Source organism: Ips typographus, linkage group LG3, assembly GCF_016097725.1.
Source record: "Ips typographus isolate SLU linkage group LG3, UJ_Ityp_2.0, whole genome shotgun sequence".
NCBI classification, from domain to species: domain Eukaryota; kingdom Metazoa; phylum Arthropoda; class Insecta; order Coleoptera; family Curculionidae; genus Ips; species Ips typographus.
Window position 1 is genome coordinate 5,985,141 of NC_138424.1, and position 15,168 is coordinate 6,000,308.

The following is a 15,168-nucleotide window of genomic DNA, read 5'->3' on the forward strand; positions in this document are numbered from 1 at the left end:
TTATATTTTTAGGTGTTGACACCGACGTGCATCAGGTATTGATATACGGGCCACCGAGATTTTAACGACTTGGTACAAGAACGTGTTAGGAAGAGCATCACGCTAATTACATACTAGCTATTGTCAACATTCATAGCGCAATTAATAGCTTGTCGTCAAAGTTGTATCGCTTAACGGTTATTTATATCAGAATCCTGTCCATCCAAGGTGTGGAATGCGGAAAAATTTACGTGCAAAACTCAAATTTTTGTTTTCAAAAAAGAGCGGAAGAATTTGTTGAGGTGATTCTTGTTGATGCACGTCAAAATCCAAAATATTTTAAAGAAGAACTAAACTCTATCATTGACAGCAAATAGGAGGGGGATAATGTATTCAAATGATTGAGCTGTCTAATTATCCAGAAATGTTGACAGAAAACAGACTAAACGATGTCAAAAGCCAACATAATTTAAGGAAGAATTAAATTCATCAGAATCAGAAAGGAAGACCGAAAGATTCTGTTGAGCTGGCTAATGCCCTGAATGGCGGTTTTATAATTTTCAATACTAATAATAGCCTTTCTAAGTTTTTAAAGTTCTAGAGAAATTGGCCATTTTGAAAATAAGTTTGTGTGGCAATTTAATGATTTTAAATGACATTTCTAATGTGATTCTATTTGCATCTCGCAATTATACTAAATTCTGGCTTGGTGTACAAGGTATTTGAAGGCCTCATCATATGAGTTTTAGAAGCTTCTGGCAAAGAGGTATTGCAAGGTTGCAACATTACCAAGAATGTCCATGAAGGTAAATTAATTATCTAAGTTGTAGAAATTATTTTTAAATATAAATCAGAGAAAGGTCTATGTAATTTGTGGGTGCAAAGCAGTGTTTTGTGTTTTATTTTTGGCAATATTTAAGCACAAAAATCTGTGAGAATAACGCTAGAAAAACTTTCTAGAACAAGAAAAACCTCAATAAATTTTGTCTTGTTTATTTCCATTTCAACTGAACACGAGGAACAATATTATAGGAATCAAGGTTTGAAGTATTTACGAAAACACGATTCTTTGGACTTTTCCATCACTAAGTTAAGATAATCGAATGTCAATATTAGCAATCTTGAGATGACACGTGAATTGAAGTAGATACATTCGTTTATAAGCATTTTTTGTATTTGTTTATAAAGAAGGATTTTAGTAGAAATAAGTGATAAATAACGTTATAAAGTTCTTCTTCTTCTTCTTATTCATATTTAAGATCTCGCGATCTGTTAGTTTTGCAGGTTCCTCTGGATCACTTCCTGGGAGGTGGACTGCCAGCTGTCCTTCCATCTCTTAGGTGGTCTTCCGGGTGCTCTTTTCCCTATTGGTTTCCCTTCAAGTGCAATGCGTGGCAGTCTTCCATTCTTCTCACGTACTTCTTTTTATATCTTTTTCTTTGTCTCCCCCATCTTACGATGTCTTGCACCCCACATTGTTCCCTAATGACAGTGTTCCTAATTCGGTGTATTCTTGTTTTCCCATTATAGTCCTGAATCCCTTTTCGTTTTGTTGTCATAAAGTTGAGTAACTAATACTTTTTTCCATAACTTGAATATATCCAATAATATGAATGAATGTAAAACAATTGGTTTATTCTGTAACAAGTAACGACAATATCCTATTAACCTACTGATAGGAAAACACATTCGAAACTTACTCAACCATTATTTGCTTTCTATAGAGTGTCAAATTACTACAGGGTGTGAGCTTCCACAATTAACACCTCTAAACGAAATAAATGCCCACGCCACAGCAAACATTGTGCTCGAATGATAATAATACATATCTCATACAGGAACTAGTGGGTGACTTGTTGTAATATTATAGATTCCATCTACGATACTTTGTAAGATCATTAATGCGATAGAATAGAAATATCGGTACGTGTGGGATTGGTGAAATCTCGACGAAAATCGGTGTGGTTTTATTGATCGGTTACGTAAAAAATTCATAATAATTTATTATTAATAGCCGCTTAGTCTGCTAACTTTTATACACGCTCATCCTTGTGTACCATTAAGGCACCTTATCTATAGTACAGTCTTCCAGAAAAATAATTTTCTCCAGGTTATGAAGCCATCGTCGAGGAAATTTTAAATTAGACACAACTTTTAATCTGTTTATTCGACGTAACTTTTAATAAAAGCCTGAAAAACTGCGATGGCACTTGCTCGGAATCTACAAAGTTGCAGAGTTTTAGAGTTTGCTTGGGAGTAAGTGTCCTTGATGAAAATCGGTGAACATAGCAGAAGAAGCTTGTTCCATGAGTAAAACAACAGAACAAAAATAAGATGGCGGGCTTTCTCTGTCGGTGTTTCCACTTACGCAACTTGCAACATTTGGTTTGGTGCGAACGATTTTGGCAGTCATCATGATCGAATTTAACGCTTTCCGGTCTGGATGTAATTTAAATTTAATGTGGAAATTTTTTCTAGGTACAAAGCGAGAATTTTTCTATTAAAAATGCCGTATAAACAAACACGAAATCGGTGCCAAAAGATTTTTAATTTCCTCGAGAAACTGACGAAGAGGCCGCGGATCAAAGAAAGCGCGATGCGGCAATTTTCCGGCTGAGAAAACAGGGACGGCGGCGGTTTTTCGACGGGCCCATTGACAAGTTGATGAAGTGACGTGACGTAACGTGTAATTTAAGCCGAAAACGAGGCACATGTGCGCATTAAAGGCTTTTAATAAGGACGACGATAAATCAGAGCCGGAAAAAGTTACGGGTCTTTGTGTAGAGTGCGCCCGGAATCTTTTGGGCGTGTAGTTTTAATAAATGAGCCCGAAACAAAGAAATTGTTTATGACGGGATGAGGCACGGGATAGGAATGTAAATATGTGTAATAACTTTGGCTAAAAAAAAAGTCGACGTGATGCCGAGATTACGGAAAGATAGCCCGCCTTCGGTTAAGATTTTTTTCGGCCATGGGAATGTCACTACCACATTTTTCGGTGCACAGCTGCCTGTTTCGATTACAGTGACAGAAAGATTTTTTATATTTTGTGGCAAAGCGTGACCAACAACTATTAAGTTTGTACCCTTCTCTATCTTAATTTCTACTTTAATGACAGGATATTATCGTTGAAGGAAAGAAAGAAATTTTATAACGAGTGTTTCCTGCTAAATTGCCTGTCTTCTTCTCTATGGACTCCTTTATTTCTTTGTATAAAATAACGAATTAGCAGAGTGTATTAATTGGTGGCTCTTAAATCTATTATTGGACCACTCTGTACAGTTATACATAATATAGTCAAAATGGCACATTGCTGAGTTATTTTATTTATTTTTAAATTATAATCCGTATTTTAGTAATAATACAGATTGATCCAATTTAAGAAGTCATAAATTTGGTTACTTCACTTAATCACGCTGACAAAGAACCATACATAAGTGATATACAGGGTGTTACAAATTCGAAGCATTAGCATTGCTATCTCAGAAACTATAGTTGATAAGGCTTTAGTTAAATGGACGCAAAGTTGCGGATTTAATTGCTTAATAAATTGGTTTAAAAAAATTCAAAAAACTTTCATTACATTCGGAGATATCCGACCAAAACCGAAAAAGTCAAATTTCTATTTTATTTTTTTACCACTTCATTAGTGATTATTTTGGAAAATCAATGGCACCTTCTGGAGGCACTTTTTTATGCTCTTCAAGAAAATAGTTTTAGTTTTCAGGTCCGACGTTTTGTTTTTTAGATACCATCATCAACTTCAATTTTTCAAATACGGACCTAAACTTTTTATTTCGTTTTTGAGTAGCTACAAACCTTACAAAACTAATTATGTGTCACACTTGTCAAAAAAATATACCTAGTGTATTACGTACTTGGTAGTTTAAGTTTTTTAAATAAATTTACCAATTGAAACTGATATGTTGTCATAATGGGTAGATAATTTAGTTTGATATAATTTAATAATTAGGTTCATGGCTCCTTCGAAAAAAAGAGAGAGTACTTTTCATTTATTTAAAAAAGTATGTTTTTGTTAATTAATTATTTTTCAGATATAAGTTGAGTTTAGATGAAACATCTTAAACTTTATTTTTAGTGTTAAAAAGAGCAAAACCTAATTCTTAAATCATATCTACTCATTATGATCACATATGAATTCCAAATGCATATTTAAAAAAAAAACAAGTACCTAATTACACTAGGTATAATTTTTTGACAAGTGTGGCACATCATTAGTTTCAGGAGGTAGCTACTAAAAAATAAAATAAAAAGTTTAGGTCCGTATTCGAAAAATTGAAGTTAATGATGATATTTAAAAACGAAACGTCGGATCTGAAAACTAAAACTATTTTCTTGAAGAGCATAAAAAAGTGCCTTCAGAAGGTGCAATTGATTTTCCTAAATATTAAATAAAAAAGCGGTAAAAAAATAAAATAGAAATTAGATTTTTTCGGTTTTTGTCGGATATCTCCGGATGTAATAAATTTTTTTTTTACCAAATTACTAAGAAATAAAATGCGCAACTTTGCCTCCATTTAACTCTATCAACTATAGTTTCTGAGATAGCAATGCTAATGCCTCGAATTTGAAACACCCTGTATGCTAGTCTGACGAACTGGATGTGACGTAATTTGACAGCCAAAGTGCTCACAAATGGTTAAGGTCTTGTTGGAAAATTCTATACTTTACTGATCATGAGGCTACAAAAAATATACAAACTAAAGAGCGTTACCTAACCTCAAAAGTATATTAACTTGGCAATAAGAAAAAATAATATAAAGTAGTCCTCGACATGAATAAATTTCAATATGGCGGCTCACACGATGATGTAAATGCCAATTACAGTGGCTTGCCCTGTACTTAAGTTTGATACATATCAATTGCAAGCACAGTTTGAGCCAAATTTAGTTGAAGTAACATTCATAGAAAAAACACGGCATCAAAATAACAACCTACCCTGAGAATGGAAAAATAAATTTTGCGAAACGTCGGCAAAACTGTGAAGTTTTATTTCCAGTTCAGATTCAACTCACAAAGACCGAAAACCTCAGGTAAAGAAAGTTAAAACCGTATTAACAAAATAATGAAAAAAGAGACAAAATAAATGAAAGGAACCATTGTAGTTAGATAAAAAAATAACTTGAAAAATGAAGACTTTTTAAAACTGCAAATAAAATAGAAATATGATATTGCACTAAATTGACAAAAAGGAGAAGGGAAAACTGGAGACTGCAAAACAGGATAAATGTTGATAGATGACAAAGATTTCTAGGAAAAAAGAAAGACAAAATAAAGAAAACAAAACTAAACTAGAAAAACAGGTTAAAACAAGGAGAAAGACTGTAAATAAAACGATTTAATTAACTTAAAAAAAAACAGGAAATTGAATGTAATGTGGCTCATTTTAATTGGAATATACTGTACGGATAGTTGCTACGGCAAAATTACCATCAAAAATCGCAACTAAAACCAACTTTTTTGGTTTTCTCTTTGTGAACATAAAACCGGACGGACTAAAAACAAAGCTGCGGCAAAAGTTTTGTATCACAAAGTTAGGAGACTCCATAATGTAAAACTGCCGACTCCCAGTCCGGGGTATTTTGTATCAATTCGGAACGTTAATCTCCTGGCCCCGTCGACTCCGGACAGCCAGAAAATCTACATGATCCTACATCAGCTTCTGACATCGAGTAATCCGGATATCCCGAGGGAGCATGTCGCAGCTCGGGATCCTTTTTAAGAACGTTCGTGTTTCGCCATCGGTGAAGTTTGTTGTTTATTTATTTATTTATGAAGTTTCCGTGTAGGAAGTTTACAAGAAAGTGTGCAACAATGAACGCGAACCGAAACGAAAACGCAAAAATAACCAAGCGTACCGTATTAATATTCATGTTTCCATTTTTCCGAGTTGCTGACTGCAGCAAAGCTTTACTGCCGCATAAAATTAATCCATTCCCGTTTTGTCTCCTAATCTCTTCGCATTTATTTATCTCTTCCTTTCTAATCCTTCTCGGTTCGAGTTGAAAGAAGAGATTAGCAGGAATTGTCCTGCAGACATGCTTGAGCATTAAAAAGACATATTTTCACTACGCTACCACCTTTTAGAAGGGTTTCCTTCATTTTTAACACGACTTGTCACAATAACAAATTTATTTTCTGATGTTCCATTAATATTGGAATGTTTCAAAATTAAAAATATCCTCTGTTATTTGCGAGAGCTCCAGTTTCATTATAAATCTTTTAGGTCAGATAGGTGGTTGAGAATGAACAGATGTTTGCGGGTTTCGCTGACAAAACCCAGGATTTGTGACGAGATTTATTATTATTTTACAATTTTTTTACATTGTAGGACTCACAGTTTTATCAAACTAAGACGAACAAACTCAAGTAGTAATAATATGCACTAAATCAAATTCGCAAGTCTGAAGCCTGTCGCTTGTATAGTTTCCCTTTGGAAATTTCATCCCTGACAAGATTCTAATTTCATCTTTCCGTCCGGAGCCCGGTTATAGGATAATAACAAGAAGTTCCGTATCGGGGGCCCTTTTGACACACACAAACTTCCACCAGTTAATTTGCCCTTTCTGTTTGCCTTCCGAGTGTAAAACGGTCCATGTTCAAAAGGCCTGTCGTTCGTATAGAAGCGATATGCAATCATATTAGTTTTGATTTCATGTACTGCTCGTTTTGTATCAGCTTGGGTTTGTTACCGGATTGCATTACGACAAGTTTACGTAACATGAGAAGGTAATTAATCTACGACATGGTAAATATCTCGAAAACTGCAGAAGTTATAAAGAAGGAACTGAAAAATCAGTCATCATTAGCTGTTTAATTGGGTAATATAACAAAATTAGGTTAGGATCGCGGCTTGTTTGCTCATTTTTAAAGCTTTCTGATTACAAAAATAATTATTACGTGTAATTTAAGTGAGAATATTAATCACAAAGCCTTTTTTCTGTGTTGTAGTTGATTGTTTTAGTGGCAAAATGCAGTATAAAAGGGGAGTTGTCCTTCGTAAATAAGTCATCGGTTTTCTTGAAGCGCTTGAACTGTCCTAACCTAACTATTATGTCAAAATTCAAGGTGTCTCTAAAAGGTCTGTAACTTTTTTCTCGGTGTACTTTTCTTATTTATTTTTTAAGAAAATGATGTTCTAAATATTTTAAAGCAAAAAAGGTACTCCTGCTAAGAACCGCTACAAATGTACAACAATTTAAAAAAAAAATCTGTTTTAATTTTTTAACTTTGCCACCCAGTATCACGAAAACGGAAGAATTTTGTACTGATAAGTTGCTTTAAATCGGCTTATTTTGATGGTAGGAATATGTCATAGCATGTTGTACAGTCCTTTTAGAGACACCCTGTATGCAATAAGTTGTTATAAAGAACGAAAGCAGGCCTACTTTCTAGGCTAGACCAGAAAATAATGTTATTTCGTTGCATTACAGTAGTACATAAACTTGTTCACAAGGACATCAAACCAGTCCTGTATGCCTGGTTGCATAATTAATTTAAACATTGATGCCCTAAAACTAGAAACTCAGGTGAGGACGTAACTGCCATTTGCTTTGGTTTGAATCATATCAATGTGTACAATAATTACAAATCAATTATTTAAAGGCTGTATATTAAGAACTATAAATTGTAACCAATAACTTTCGGGATTGGTGGTCCACGAGAATGATCTAATTTAGGTTGTACAAAGAACACAGTTCCTCACCGTGCACACAACGTCATCAACCTCATTAGTTGTAGTTTTTTCACGATGCAAAAAAATTGACAGTTGTCACGTGACTGGGTTAATTATATAGAATGTAGCGTCACGTGACTTTTGGTCTGCTTAACGAGGGATAAGAAATCTTTTTAAAGATTTGGGTGGGTCATTAATTACGTAATAATGACGGTTAATGTTTTCTATGTCTAGTGTTCTGTATTTTAGTTATTCTAAAATTTGGCAACAATGCGCTACTAAACACTGTGACACTGACGAATGACTGGACAACAATCATTAGTCATTAAACGGTCTTTAAAAATAACTTTTTCTTGAAAATTATATGGCAACTGAGCTGATCGTAAAAGTCTTCTCTTGTTCTGGTTTTATTTTCGTTACATTTTAATATGTGATATAGACAGTAAATTAGAAAATTAACATTTAGTACTCTAAAATTAAAACAAAATAAGGTCGACATATAATTTAGGATTTTAAGTGTACATTTATTTGTAGCTGAAAACCATATACCATAGAACAATCCAAGGGACAGAGTGCGAAAACGCGTAAACACGAAAGCGCCATCTGCAAGAAATAACCTCAATAGCAAAATAGTGTTTTTTGTTCGAATTTTGGTAACAAAGGAAAAACGGTACAGTTAGAATAACAACTGACAATTGTTACCGAGATCGAGATGGTCGATACAATTGGTCTGACGAGTAGAAGTCACTAGGTCAACCAAGTTCGAACGGGGCTCTTTGTTCTCATCGTTTACGGTTCTTGTTGGTCTATGGGCCTAAAATTAGGTTAATTTTGCTTTAAAATATTTCTTAAAAACACATTTGAGATACAGTTTGTAGAATGACAGGATGCAAAAGCAGTGTTGCCAAGTCAAAATATTTAATGGCGGTAGAATAATCAGTCAAAAAACGGTAGATAACGGTAGATCAAAACAAATTCATTAATTTTACATTATTATACAGGGTGTCTTTTAATAGTTGTCAAACATTTTAATCATTGATTCACGACAGTCACGTGACCATTGTCAAAAATCATGATCTCAAAAACACTCTTTATATCGAATACTCCAAGAAAACGTGTCTAAATCCTGATTTTTGCAACTTTTGAGCATGGTTTGACAGCTCTGACGTTAGTGACAGATGTCACGTGGTTTCAGAAGACTATTTAGCTAGACTATTACGTGACAATTGTCAAAATAACTGTCATAAATCTCAGAAACACGTTTTAAGAAAACGTTTCTAAACCCTGATTTTTGCAACTTTTGAGCATGGTTTAACAGTTTTGACGTTAGTGACAGTTGTCACGTGATTGTAGAACACTATTTAGCTAGACGTCACGTGATAATTGTCAAAATAACTGTCATAATTGTTGTAACGTGATTTAAGAAGACTATTTAGCTAGACTATGAACTGACAATTGTTAAAGTAACTGTCATAATTCTCAGAAACACACGTTTTATGTCAAATACTGCAAGAAAACGTTTCTAAATCCTGATTTTTGCAACTTTAGAGCATAGTTTGACAGTTTTGTGAGTGACAGTTGTCACGTGATTGTAGAACACTATTTAACTAGACGGTCACGTGAAAATTGGCAAAATAATTTTCAAAAACACTTTTTATATCAAATACTGTAATAAAACGTGTCTAAATCCCGATTTTTGCAACTTTTGAGCATGATTTGACAGTTTTAACGTTAGTGACAGTTGTAACGTGATTTCAGAAGACTATTTAGCTACACTATGAAGTGACAATTGTCAAAATAACTGTTAAATCTCAGAAAATCGTCTTGCTTCGAAAACTGTGTTAAAATGTAATTCTTGCAAATTCTAGTACAATTTTGACAATTGTAACAATAGTGACAGACATCACGTGGTTTTAGAGAATAATTTGGAGTAAGAAAATGACTGTTTTAAGCGCATTTTTAGAATTCTTATTAAATTTCCTATTCAATAAATTGAAAAAGTATATAAAAAGTTTCACAACCAACATAATGGCGATAACATAATTAAAAACGGTAGATTCTATACAAAAACAGGAGAAGGGAAATATACCGTTTTAACGGTAGACCTGGCAACATTGTGCAAAAGACGAAAAAACTTTAACAGACTATATTTAGAGTCCCCGGAATGACAGACACAAGAGGAAAATTGCTGTCATTTTGACTGCTGACTTTTGTAAATTACCTCAGTAATTCTAAGTTTACATGTGCAATATTTGCGTCAATTTAGACAGTGGGTAGTTTGAGATTGGTAAAAAAAAGCAGCTTTCAGCTTGCTGCTTTCAATGCTGCTCATATTTCTAGTTCGCTTTTAATTGAACACTTTGTCGTCCTATGAGTGTATAAGTTAAAAACGCTGTTAAACATAACGATAATCGAGTAAAATCTGACAACAGGCGGTTATAAACTAAACAGGCTCGAAAACAAAAAGATTGATGGTATTTAACATAGCATGTTATATTGCCCTGTTGCCGACAACTACTGAATAGCAGATAATCGTGAGCTATTAATTAATTATACGGCGCTAGTTGTCGGGTTCGGTAAGATCAAAGCAGCAGCCAGATCTGATTCTGTTGTAATCAGCTTCTGTAAGACCATAACCGTGAAATAAAAAAAAATGTGTTTACTAATAATAATAAAAAAATAAACGAGAACGTGCCCTGAATTATGATACGTATTCGTTAAAAAAAATACTGCCGAACGTTCGTTCTGTCTTGGCCTCTAATCGCGATAGGGCCATGGGAAAGCTTTGTGTCATCTCCAAGAGTTCTCAGGCAGTTTTATATTATTTTTAGGGACTTACAGAGTCAGCTTGATTTTATCTAGTCGGTCTCTCTTTTATTTTGCTTTGTCTGGTAAAGTTCCAAGTTTAAATTAGGACAAGTTTGTGACAAAAATTATTCTGAAAGAGAAAAACTGACCATGTTGAGAGTATTAGTATTAGTAATTAATATTAGACTGGAATTAAAAAACGCTGTTCATTATACAGAGTAATGTAAATATAGCATTTGAATACTGGTAAACAAACAAGTTTTATGGAAAACTGTGTGGGGGGTAACGAAACTGGATAAAACAGTCAAAAGTGTTGAAATATTGTTTAAAACCTGATTAAATCCCATTTGCAAGTTTTTTGGAAAAAACTGGGCAAGTCAAGCCATCCATATTAAATTCAAATTAAACCTCATCTTTACTGTTTTTGGTCTAGAGCTATTCTATTGGTATTGGTGCACTAGGATACTTAGGTAACAACACTGAATAAATGTAAATACTAAAGTTAAGCTCAAACTTAAAGAAGAAAATTGTTATTTTAAAACAAGAATAACGAACTTGAACAAACTAAACCAAACTCACTAAAATCAAGCTGTATTGCCTAACCTAACTTAATCTAACTAAATATTTATGCTATGATTGCATGTGCCATATTTGCGTAAATTTCAGCACAGTGTGTAGTTTGTGATTTTTTCTTGACCAATCACAAATTACCAACTTTCTGCAATATCATAACATAGGAACAGTTTTCAAATTGTATTAAGTCACCTTATTGGATTTTGATCAATTTTAACATTATTTCTTTCCATTATTTAATCATTCGCGTTTTTGTCATTCCGACTATCGTTCGATTATGACCCATTGGAAAACCTCGATTTAAATGAACTAATCCGCTTTCATTCAAGCATAATGACGGTTAAACCTCGAACAAATCGAAAAACGGGTGTAATGTCTTTCTATCCGCCCAATAAAAAGCCCATAATAGACAAATCCGATTTAAAATAAAGTACTTCCGGTCTGGCTATAAATTTAATTCGATGTCGGTCCCGCGCGTTTTGTTCATTTTTACCGAAACGGAACGATCGGGAAAACTGAATGATTCGATAGATTTACGACTGATTTTACTAGGAGGTAACGTCTTGTTTTTTTACCATTATGAGTAATTACTATTTTACAGTATTATTACGAAATTTTGCTAATGTATGTGTGGCATTTCAAAGCTTGGGAAGTGTTGGGCAACACGCCTGAGAAGGGAAGTAATAAAAACAGTTAACGCAATATCCTTCCATACAAAAAATCCACGTCCGTTATAATTTTGTCCTAGTTGCATATCCAAATATTTTGTGAACCTGAAAGGTGGTTATCGATAACCATTTATCTATTGGGGTTCCGAAGTCATCAATCAATCATATGTAGTTTCGTGGTAATCTGTATAAATTCACATCTGTACAAAACTTGTTCTCATACCGAAATGTCTTGTAGATCAGTGCAGTTTTAGTACATAAATTCCGTAAGGCAATCAATTAACCAACACGCGATGCACAAAAGGAGTGTCAATATTGTGCAACCGATTTTTATACTTAAGTGTAAGCGGCTCGGCGTGTTTAATCTTGTAAGAACCGATTTGTTTTATTAGGAGTAATATTCACTTAACGTATTATTACCGTGATTACATATGACCAAATACGTCATAAGGCGTTTATTATTAAAAGGCAAATAAGCGACTACCTTCGTATTGGTTTATGTTGCAATTTGAGTCTGCACCCACAACTTTCTTTCAATTACAGGGCACCGTCTAAGAACGTCCGATCTAGATAAAGAACTTCTAAGAAGCAAAACATCTGTTGCTTATTTGGGTAAGTAAATTCAATTAACAGTTTGTATTAAAATACGTAATTATTTTTCAACCTACATACAATTTTTAGAAACGTTAATATCCAAAATAAGTATATTTTGCTGCTACTGTAGTATTTTCTACAAAAATTTAATTTGACAAGCATAGTTTAGCACATGATCATGGCTGGGTTTTATTAAAGAAACATCACGTGATAAGCTCAATCTCTATTTTAGAGATTTGTCAATCTCTTTTACTCAGAAATGTGTATGAGTTTCTTTTTCATAATTTTCCAGACAATTTTAAGTTGTTTCTTCATAGTGCTTGTACGACCACTTTGTGGCCATGTGTCTTCAAATAATCCCAAAAGAAGAAAAGGCTGATTGATTGTTTTTCATTCGAGTATTGATACTCGACAAAAATCGTTAACGGAATAAAGCTAAAAGTGGCATTTGCTCTCGAAATTAATTCGCCGCAGGAACGAAAAGCGCCATCAGGCAATTTTCGTTTCGCACCCAACGGAATTGACTCCAATATTAGTTTTCATCTTGGGCCATCGAAACGTGAATGAAAGTGCATTGCCGCCAACCCGACCCGAACAATAAACAGCACAATGCAATTATTCACACTCCCATAAGTTTCAATATGGGCGTCGTGTTACAAAGACGAATTTACGTAAGTGTCAATGGGGAGGCTGGAAGCGATATGCAAAGATCGATGTTGTGGCGTTTCTATCAACATTGTTGATATTTATCGAAGATAAATCGGTCGCGGCTTCCAAAAACAACAATGTTAACAGTCTGGGAGTCTCTGACCCGTGAAATTTCATTGCTTGCTCAGTCCAAAAGGACTGTTCATGCATGGTTCACATAGTCGACATTTCAAAGCAAACATCACGTGAACTAAGTAGCAGGACTACAAACCGTAGATCAGTTGCTGTTGTATCTGTTTAGTTCAATTGAACAATTGTTTTTGTCCATAAAGTATGGAATAAATTCGATTAAAATTCACGGAACGATATGATATCTGTCCAAATATCAGAAATATGATTGGTTGAATGCAAGTTTTGGGCTTGAAGGGTTGTTTTTAACAAATATCTCCCTCAGGCATTACTTACTTGGGAAAAAGTGCACTAAAGCAGTGTTGTAGAGGATAAAATTTCCTACAACTTTCTTTTTATCGAGTTTTTTGATATCTTTCCAAATTTCAGAAATATGATTAATTGAATGGAGATTTTGTGCTTGAAGAGTCGTTTTTAGTAAATATCCATGACACGTATGTTATTATTCTTAAAGGCGCATTTTTTTAGAAAAAAATTTTATGTACAGGGTGTCCCAAAATTGAGATATGACCTTCGTGTTGAGATTTTCAAATGAGAACCCCCATTTTTTCTTGCATTTATGGATTTTACGTAATGTTGTGGGTATTTTTCATTTTATTATTAAATTAAATTCCTAATTTGAGCGAAATTTTTGTGCACCTTTTCCAAAAATTATCCTTAACTAGCTTATTTGACAGTTGACGACCAAAAGTGATTGAAATTTAAAAATAACTCAGACCGTAAGCTTTCCAAAAATATGCTCATTTAAAATAATCGGTGGCACCGTTTGGCCGCTAGAGGGCAAAGTCAAGCTTCACAAACCTTTAAAGTGATTTAACCACTTTTACTTTAACCTAAAATTACTCAATTATTTTAATAGTTACGACAAAAATGTCACTGAATGTAAAATATAGTCCAGGCCAAAGGCTTTTCAACGGTGTATCCAAAAAAGGTCATTGGTGTGATAGTTTGACCGCTAGAGGGCGTCAAATTCAAGTTTTTTGACAATTTTGCTTTTAACACAGTTTTTGAGAATATTCCTGTTTTTCACTTTGTTGAGACACCCTGTACTCAGCCGCTTATTTGAGACACCTTGTATCATCTTGACATCCATTTTTCCCTAACTGTCACGGTTGTATGTGTCATTTTTGTATCATTAACCTGATGGAATTTAGGCAGTGTTTTTTTTCTAAATAAATTCAAAGGTTTGACAATTTTTGTTTTTAATTTTTCAAGGTAACAACAACCGGTGCCTGGTACCAAAAAATCGCATAGAAGGTAAAAGTTGCATCCCCTAGAGCTGCGTTTGTGGTACTAAATTTCAGACCTCTAACTTGAAAAGTTCCTGAAATATTTCTCAAAAACTACAAAAAACCAAGATCAAATTTGACGCCATTTAGCGGCCGAACCGGGAAACTTTGCCCTGTTTGCTCAACGTCACGTGAGAGCACCATTCATTAGCTTTTCTTATATGGCTCGTATATACAGGATGGTTCAAATAAGCGAATTATTCACAATTTTCTGGAAAAGTGCAGGAAAATTTTGCTCAAATTAGGAATTTCCTGAGGAGCAGCCAATCAAGGCTGCTAGAGCAAAAACAGTTGAGTATCGATACAGACATTTTACATCGCCTACTTGATGTAGAGAGAATTTGACGTAGCTTCCAAAAATCAAATAAAACATGGGTCATCCCATTTAAGATATTATAAGTTTGGTTTGCTGCTCAAATGTGGGACACCCTGTATACTAATGGATTATCTAGAAAAAAAACAAACTTTGCGACAATAAACCAAACACTAGCCCTTCTTGTCAAAGTCACATGACCAACTCCATTGTAGTCCAAGTAAAATTATTTGTTCTCACACCGAGTTTTGCATGTTCAGTTTAAAATTCGAGGTTAATAGTTTATTTAGTCGAAACGAAAATCCTTAATGTCATGTGATCCTTTTCCATAGTTTTCGTTCTTTCCAGTGCCACGATTTGGTCCAGGTCACGTGACCAACTTGTAACCAAATTCAGCTCAAATTTCGCAAC

The 15,168-nt window shown here is 34.1% G+C and overlaps 1 long non-coding RNA gene across 1 annotated transcript in view; it reads left to right on the plus strand.

Annotated features, from left to right (window-relative positions):
* LOC145726289 (uncharacterized) overlaps positions 1–12,678 on the plus strand; it is a 39,941-nt gene extending 27,263 nt beyond the window's left edge. Inside the window, exon 3 of the long non-coding RNA XR_014177557.1 lies at positions 12,268–12,678. This is a non-coding gene — a long non-coding RNA (uncharacterized LOC145726289). The remainder of the gene's footprint in view (positions 1–12,267) is intronic.
* Positions 12,679–15,168: the final 2,490 nt, after the last annotated feature.